This window comes from Orbicella franksi, chromosome 5 (genome assembly GCF_964199315.1).
Source record: "Orbicella franksi chromosome 5, jaOrbFran1.1, whole genome shotgun sequence".
Classification (NCBI taxonomy): Eukaryota; Metazoa; Cnidaria; class Anthozoa; order Scleractinia; family Merulinidae; genus Orbicella; species Orbicella franksi.
This window is the reverse complement of record NC_138149.1, coordinates 23,409,901-23,417,989: the sequence shown is the minus strand read 5'-3', so window position 1 is coordinate 23,417,989 and position 8,089 is coordinate 23,409,901. Positions and strand designations below refer to the sequence as shown.

Sequence of the window (8,089 nt, the reverse complement as noted above, 5' to 3'; positions counted from 1 at the left end):
AAAATACCGTACATACTTACAGAGGCGTAGCGTGAGATTTTGAAGGTGTACGCACAACGCTGAAATTGGGTGCGCCGAAGGCGCCCCAACCTAGGGGGTTTGGGGGCATGCTCCCCCAGAAAATTTTGAAATTTAGGGTCTCGGAAATGCCATTTCCAACTATTTCCGTGGAATTTTTTTCTATAAATAAATGCGACGGAAAATGCAGTAGTTAGTTGTTTATTTTACTCATCTCTAGTGTTTTCGGTAATCTACAACAAAAAATGGGGTTAGACAATGGTAAAAACAGGGGTTCACAAGAAAAGAGCAAGAGATTAAGTCTACCCTTTAGAAGGGCCAACTTTGTTATAACATCATCAGTGTCAACGTCCTTGTGCTTGTGAATGTGCAAAATTGCTAAAGCGCTCAATCTCCCGTCTGCCATGGTACTTCGTAAGGGCGTTTTTAATCTCTTCATACTGCGGAAACTACGCTCAGCAATGCAAGCAATCTCGTTCCCACAGTCTCCGTTCCCCTTGACCAGCGGTCGGAAAACGAGAGCTCTGGGAGCAACCATTTTGAAATAACCGAATTCTGCCCATCCGGTTTCACTGCGCAGTCTGCATCTATGGCGTACGCCTGAAATGGTTGCTTCATGGCTCTCGTTTTTCGACCGCTGGTCAAGGGGTACGAAGGCTCTAAGAACGAGATTGCAGTGCAAGTTGACACAGGATACATCAACTATGTTATCACAGCAACATAAACTCCGGGATAGAATTGAGGGTTGGCATGATTAAGAGTCTCAACCAAAGTCTTTGGCTTCACATTACCATTCATTCCACACCACTTTTGCCTCCATCTTTTGACCTCGGATTTGAATTCGCCCTTAGAGATGTCCATGTCACTGCCGAAGTAGCAGTAGATATCATTAACAGCTCTTTCTGTTAGCTCAGAGAGCTTCGCTGGAATATAGAATTAAAGCTAAAAGGGTGTTGGCTTCCTGAAAACATATCTATGTATTAGCTAGGAATTGGAGGGATAAAAAAAAGAAAAAAAAAAGAGTTAACAAGTCTAGGAAGCCAATTAACGTTTCTCGTCGTTTATGGATTAATTAAAAGGTACTGGAAAAACAAACACACACGCCAGTATAATCCCAAATTTAAAAATTGTTCCTATTTTATGGCAACTCTGGCAAATGCTTTAAGGGAATAATAATTTTTTTTTCCAGATTTCAGCTGTACGCACGGGCGTACGTGCGTATATGGATGCTACGCCCCTGACTTACATTGCAATGTGGCTATAAAGTGAGTTTAATTGTATGCTGTAACAGTTTTATTCAATTGTATATTTCTCTAATTTGCAGTCATTTTCTATTTTATTAATAACTTGTAACATGCTTTCCTTTCCCTTGATTACAGCTTTTTTTCTCTTGCTGACAAAAGGGTTGGCTGTAATGTCCCAGAAATTAGCTGGAATCATTTTGTGTCTCCACAAGACAAAGATGGGAACAATACTACAATACACCTTCGGTGTGATGTCTTTGGCAATTGTCAAAAGAAGTACTACAAGGGCATTCCAGTTGCAGTGAAAGTATTCAATGATCTTTCTTCTTCACAGGATGTTAAGCGTGAATCAGCTATTATGGCCCGCTGCATTCATCCCTCAATATCACATATTTTTGGTTTGAATGTGACACAGAAGCCCTACTTTCTTGCGTCATATTTTTATGGTATCGGAAGTTCTTCTTGCACTTTGTACCGTGGACTGTACAGCAAATCCTTATCCCTTACAACTCACTCTTGTGGAAAGATTATCTTACAACTTTGTCAAGCTTGCATCATCTGCACTCAAAGCAGTTACTCCATCGCGATATAAAGAGTGACAATATTCTTCTTACAGAATTTAACAGTGAATATCATCCAATGCTCATTGACTTTGGAAAGTCTATTCAAATTTCTGAGGCTCCTTCAAAAAGGAAGTCCTTGACTCTTCTTGAGCAAACTGAATACCGGAAGAAGCACCGACACATTGCCCCAGAAGTAGTTCTTGGTCATCCACCATCCTTTCTTTCTGACATATTTTCATTTGGTGTGGCTATGTCTGATGTGAGCCATAGAATTAAAACTGAAAGTTGCTTCCTTGATGCACAAAAGAAGTGTTTAGAAAAAGATCCAAAGTTAAGGTGCCCTATGTCATATCTTTTGAGTCAGCTTGAAAGTAATGTAGCCATTTACCAAAAATAAGAACAATTGAGATCTTTCATCATAAGAAACATCCATAAGCCCCAATTTTTGCAGCTGAAGTCACTTTTTCAGAAAGAGTAATTACTTCTTTCAAAAGGATACTTGCAAGTTCTGCACACCCACATTTCTTGGTACGAAAATTTGATTGGACTTGAGTAGAAAAAGGGACATAATGACAGCTTCTCTCATGCAGATATTTTCTTGTTTTCTTTGATGAAATGAAAAGAATCACTAAAGAAAGCAATCTGCGAAAAGGAAAACAAATGGACAATAGGCATTCCAAATTATCACACCAGCCACTAGCAACATTTTTAGCTATATTTTCCCAGTTTTATGCTTGGTCTGCATGCTTGAGTCATGACATAGTATGTGCATATGGTAGGACTGAAATGATTGAATGTTGTGCTGTAAGGATGCAGACAAACAGTTCATATGATTCTCCTTAAGGTGGCCGAACACAGTTTTCGCGCGCGCTTTTGCTGATGCGATTCAGCGCGCGCACAAGGATTGCAAAAAAACAAACAAACATGCCTTTAATAGAGCGATCACCTTATTTGTCCAATGCCCGCATTATCTGTGCTATTTTTCTCTATAATTGAACGCAGTGTATTGACCGTTTTAACCTTTTATTGCAAAGATATGTTACAAAAGGTAACGATGCAAAGAACCCAGCGATTCTCAGCTTTTTCGTTGTTACCGAAAGAACCCAGTTAAATGCAGCGCATACGTAGTAAGTCAAAAAATTGCGATTGAATGAAAAATTGCTTTCTCGGAAATACGCCTTTTTCTCGAGAACCACTCCTTAGAATTTCACGAAATTTGGCACAAAAATACTTTAGGAAATAAGTAACTGGAGTATTGAAAAAAATTGAACTTTAACACAGGAAATTCTGGATATTCCAGTGAACCTTCAACAAGGGATAATTAAAGATCTCTCTGTTAAATTATTATGAAAATGGTGTTAACTTGTGTGTATTGTTACAAGCTTGCTGCATGCAAATTATAAAGAAAATCTAATGACTAGATTTTCTACAAAATCGACAAAAGCGATTTTAAAGGCCCGTTTATATTTATTCATGTTGCCATGGCAACGGCACATACGTCAGCTAAACTATCAAAAAACCAAAGTTTGTGTTGTTAACTTGCTTGCTGCCAATTTTGGCGACCGAGGGATCAAGGGTTTTAGAGAAAAAGGTGAATGAAACATAGGTATCATCAGCCACCTTAAAAGAACTAATTTTCTAATACAAGTTTCAGAAACATTTTAAAAATTAGTTGACAGAAGTTTATGGAAGAAAAGAAGTTCATGGGGTTGGAATTTTAAGAAGTATTCTTAGGTTACTCAGTGAGATTCTGGTATGAAAATGCTCTTTAGAGTTTAAGAAGATCAAGCGTAATTTTTTGGTGTTTCTCTGCACCTTCCAGTAATTTTTAAAAGTAAGGTGCCCCCCCTCCCCCACCTCGAAAGCAACCCTTTACACAATCCTCTTGTTTTTTAAATCCTTTTGAAAACTTGAATGTCCACTGGTATTAACCCTGTCATCAGGGCATTATGTGTGACTAAAGCTAGGTAGTGTGTTTAGCAAGCTTTGTGACTGAACAACCATTATATGAAACTGTTGATTACAAGTAAATCATACACAGGGCTTCCATAAGGGCCTTTCAAGCTGAGAGGGTTTCATAGGACCTTTAATCAATTGCAGCAATTCCGTCTACTATCTTAGAAATAACTACAGCTGCAATTACAGCTTTGTTTGAGAGACAGTTTCATCGCAAAGATGGCAAATGAGTCGCTTCCTACATGTTTATCTATATGTACAAAGGGCAAAAATAAGTAACAAATTCACGTTATTGCTGAAACAATACTGAGAAACAAAAATTCTTGCCGTGGTTCAGGTTGTGGGGAGGACGTATTGACTTACTCAGTTAGGTTTCAGAGGGTGGTCTGAATGCACTAGCGTGCAGGATTGCAGTTTATTAAAATATCTTGGTGCAATATCATCAGTTTGATTATCGATATTTCTCTATGTTATTGATATTTTGGTGATAATAGAATGATAATATGGAGAAATCATTTTTATCACATTGTGCATGTCAAAGATCAAAATATCATCATATGAGATTATCATGATAGTTGCTGAAAAAGTGGTAAATTGAGATATCGAATAATCACTATCAAATCATGAGAATAGCATGGAAAAGTATTTTTTCAGAATAGCAACTTAGCTATCATATCATGTGACACTCATTCTGAAATCTCAGTCGAGTGATTTTATTGTGTAACAGAAGAACAGACACATTAATTGTTTGATATACCATGATAATATCGAAATCGGTAAGTTTCGCTGCTGTTTGCTTGCTGTTAGCTTTTATTTGTTGTCAAGGGACAGCACTGTATCAAGATATATCATTTTATCACAGGGAAAAGAAGACATTCGTTTTTAATTATATATTCTGATGATATGATTTATCACTCTATCACAGGGGAAGAAAACATTCTTACCTAATTATACAATGTATTTTCTGATAATATGATTTATCACTACATCACGAGAGGAGAAGACATTCTTAATTAAATATTCTGATAATATCATGACTTATCACTATATCACAGGGGTAAGAAAAAATTCTTTCTTAATAAAATATTCTGATAATTTCATGATAACACACTTGTATGGTAAAAACCTAATATGGAACATCAAAACAAACATTCCCTTATAAAACCAGTGATAAATCATGATACTATCAACATCACTTACAAGAAACGTAAGATATTTCATGATATATCACAAGTGAGAATTAGTCATGATATAGTGATAATACGCAAAATGTTAACCTTTACCTTTTATAAATATTTTTTTTTTTATCAAAATAGTAATCCCTTCATGTGCAAAACAATGTGCCTTTCCTTTTTACATCAAAAAAAAAAAAAAAAGCAAGAAATCGTTGGTTTGAGGGCTTTTGATTGCCCTAAGGTTATACAAAAGGCTTTTCATAGAATTCAGTTTATGCATACCAGCCACAATTCAAATGTGACTAAATGATGGGACTTTTTTGTTTGTTTTAGTGGTATTCACTATAGGGTTTTCAAAATGTGGTCATTACTAAGAAGCCCTCTGCAAAGATGCAGTCATCTTTTGGCAGTCAGTGAAAACTATGCAGACAAAAAAATACTATCAATGACAACTGTGAAACAAACAGGATGAAAATACCAGTTAGATTGCAAATACTGTATATTCATGCGACATTTTCAGTAAAAACAAAAAGCAAAACAAGTGCAAAAAAATGTTTGCTTTTCCTGCAAATGTGAATGAACTGCTCAGAAATTTTATATTTTTGTACAATTCAAGTGATTATCTACAGAAGAGAATTGCATTGTTTTTGCCCAGATTTGCCCTTACTCTAATTTCGGTTTGGTGGGCAAATCTATAGCCAGCTTGTGTGAAAGTTGTATATTTGCCTTCATTTCAAAAGTGAGGCAAATCAAGATCAAATGTCAGATTTACATTATATTCGCACACAAATTCAACAGAAGCAAATCTCGTTGTTTGTGTCAACTTTGCATCAAAGCGCAAATATGTGTCAAATTCAGAGCACTATATTTGCATCAGATTTGCTCACGTTTTCAAGTTGAGTAAATCCATCTTTTCGTCCAGTGTTTGCCTTTTAGAACTTGACAGAACCACCTGTAATTCCAACTACAAAACAAAATATAAACACTGATAAAAAGCTCGGTTTCAGCACAGACAGGTTGTTGGTACAACGTGATAATACCGAAAATGCAGAATGTTTGTTTCTAATAAAGTACATTTTGGACAGCAATAAACAATTATGTCTCAGCTAAGTACACGCGAAACTTTCATATCTATGGCTGCTCGGGCCGAAACTAATATGACTGAATTGATCATCTCTCGGTAGGTGTTAATATCGTCCAAATTTTCTGTACAAATAACAGAAACAATTATCTTAGAATTGGTTTGAATGACTGAGGACTTTATCTTTAAACTTGGGGGTTCAAACAGTGAAAAAAGCGTTAAAATGAGAAGGAGACAGCATACTTATACTCACGTAGTGAGGAGTACGTGAAACCAGGCACTTTCCCGTAGCAGGAACCTTTAGCAGCGAGAGTTTTCAGGACGGCGACGGCGCCTGGAAGTGAAGTTTTATTTCCGTTTGACGTCGTACATTTGGCGCGAAGTCGTCTAGGCTCGGCGCCGGCCTCAAAAGGCTTGTTTTCACGGTGTGTAGAAAACGTGAGTAGATACGAGTCTTTTGTCCGCTTATACTCGTTTTTTATTTTCCCGGTCTTTTAGTTTTCGCAACTTAAGAGCATATCTTCTCGTAATTTACTTGAATAGCTTCTGGCATAAAACGTATTTTATTCATCGCATTTTAAAAGGGGAGCTGTAGACGCAGACTGCGAAAATCCAAGTGAGTGAATTAAGCTACTTGGCCAAGGTTTTAGCTGCTTTGATTCTTTATCGCTATCAAAATTATGCATTATGTTTTACCTCTCGTTTCCCGTTGTTTCACTCTAGGCCGATGGAGTGGAGCGAAGAACATGATGTGCATTTTCTAAGAGAAATGCTAGTAAGAAATATTTTTGGAGCAAAGAAAGGAAGTCCCGATCGTGGACTGGCTTGGGAAGCGATAGTCGACAGTGTGAATGAAATCCGCCCTCCAAAATTCCAACTGAAGGATAAAAAAAGCTGTACGAGAGCGGTGGAACCTTCTCCGAAAAAAGTTCAGCAAAAAGATAAGCGAGGAAGAGAAGGCAAGTGGGATTTCTGTGGAAGAGTTAACGGAGAAGGAATTATTGATCGAGGAGTTAGTCGAGAGAGAAGATACCATACAAGCAAGGGCTAAATCGGCATCGAATCAGCAACTCAAGGACAACGAGACTGCAGAGGATATCAGGAAAAAAGTGACGGAGAGCCTTAAAGCGACCAAGAAAGGCAATTCAGACGAAGGTGGAGCTTCTCCAAAACGTCGTAAGAAGAGACGTGCAGAACCACTGGTCGACTTTTTGCGAGAGAAAGCAGCGGCTGACTGCGAAATTAGACAACAGGAGTTACGTACAAAACAACAGGAACAGGAAAGTCAGCAGGAAATGATGAAAGCTATTATTCTTCAGCAGCAACAATTGAATACCGCATTTTTGAATGTCGTGGAAAAGCTACTAAATAAGTAATCAGCCACAAAGTGTCTTTATTTAAAACATGTTGTTGTTGTTGTTGTACAAGATTTAAGCTAAATGTTACATGTATTTCAGAACTTTTAAAGATTGCATCTTGGACTAAATTGGAAGCCCCGTGCTCACAAGTATACCTACTTTGAAGAACAAATGTTTTCAATGTTTATTTTGTTTGGTTTTAAATCGATTACTGGAAATATTCCTGTAGAGTTGGCGGCTCCAGGTCGAAAAACTCAGACGTCTGATTACCATATAAACAAGTTATGACATTTCGCAGCAAAGCACATACAAGATACATTTTTCCTACGCTGATTAAACCTATCTTTAGGCTTTTCTTGTAATCTAAAAAATTTAAAGGAATCAATTATGTCCCCCAGAAGCCATTCCATAGACACTCGCACAGCACTCAATGCTTTATTATAATCTTCCATTTGCTGGGTTAGACGTCCCTGGCGATATGGCGCCTGAAGATGAATCCGGAGGGGACAAGCCGGATCGCCATAAACGCACATAGGTTGGCCAGCTGGGGAAAAGGCGAAGTTCCCCATGTCGCTCAGAAGCCCAGAGTCAGCGAGCATACTCGCATCGTCTTTTCGTCCCTCTGAAACAAAAGTTCATAAAAAATTCCTAGATTTCGGGAACCCATGTGAATAACATTGTAATTAATCTTATT

The 8,089-nt window shown here is 37.6% G+C and overlaps 2 pseudogenes; both read left to right on the top strand.

Annotated features, from left to right (window-relative positions):
- Window positions 1-263: 263 nt before the first annotated feature.
- LOC145487875 (putative serine/threonine-protein kinase DDB_G0280461) lies at window positions 264-2,222 on the top strand (annotated as a pseudogene).
- A 4,542-nt stretch (window positions 2,223-6,764) lies between these two features.
- LOC145487874 (uncharacterized) lies at window positions 6,765-7,413 on the top strand (annotated as a pseudogene).
- The last annotated feature ends 676 nt before the right edge of the window (window positions 7,414-8,089 follow it).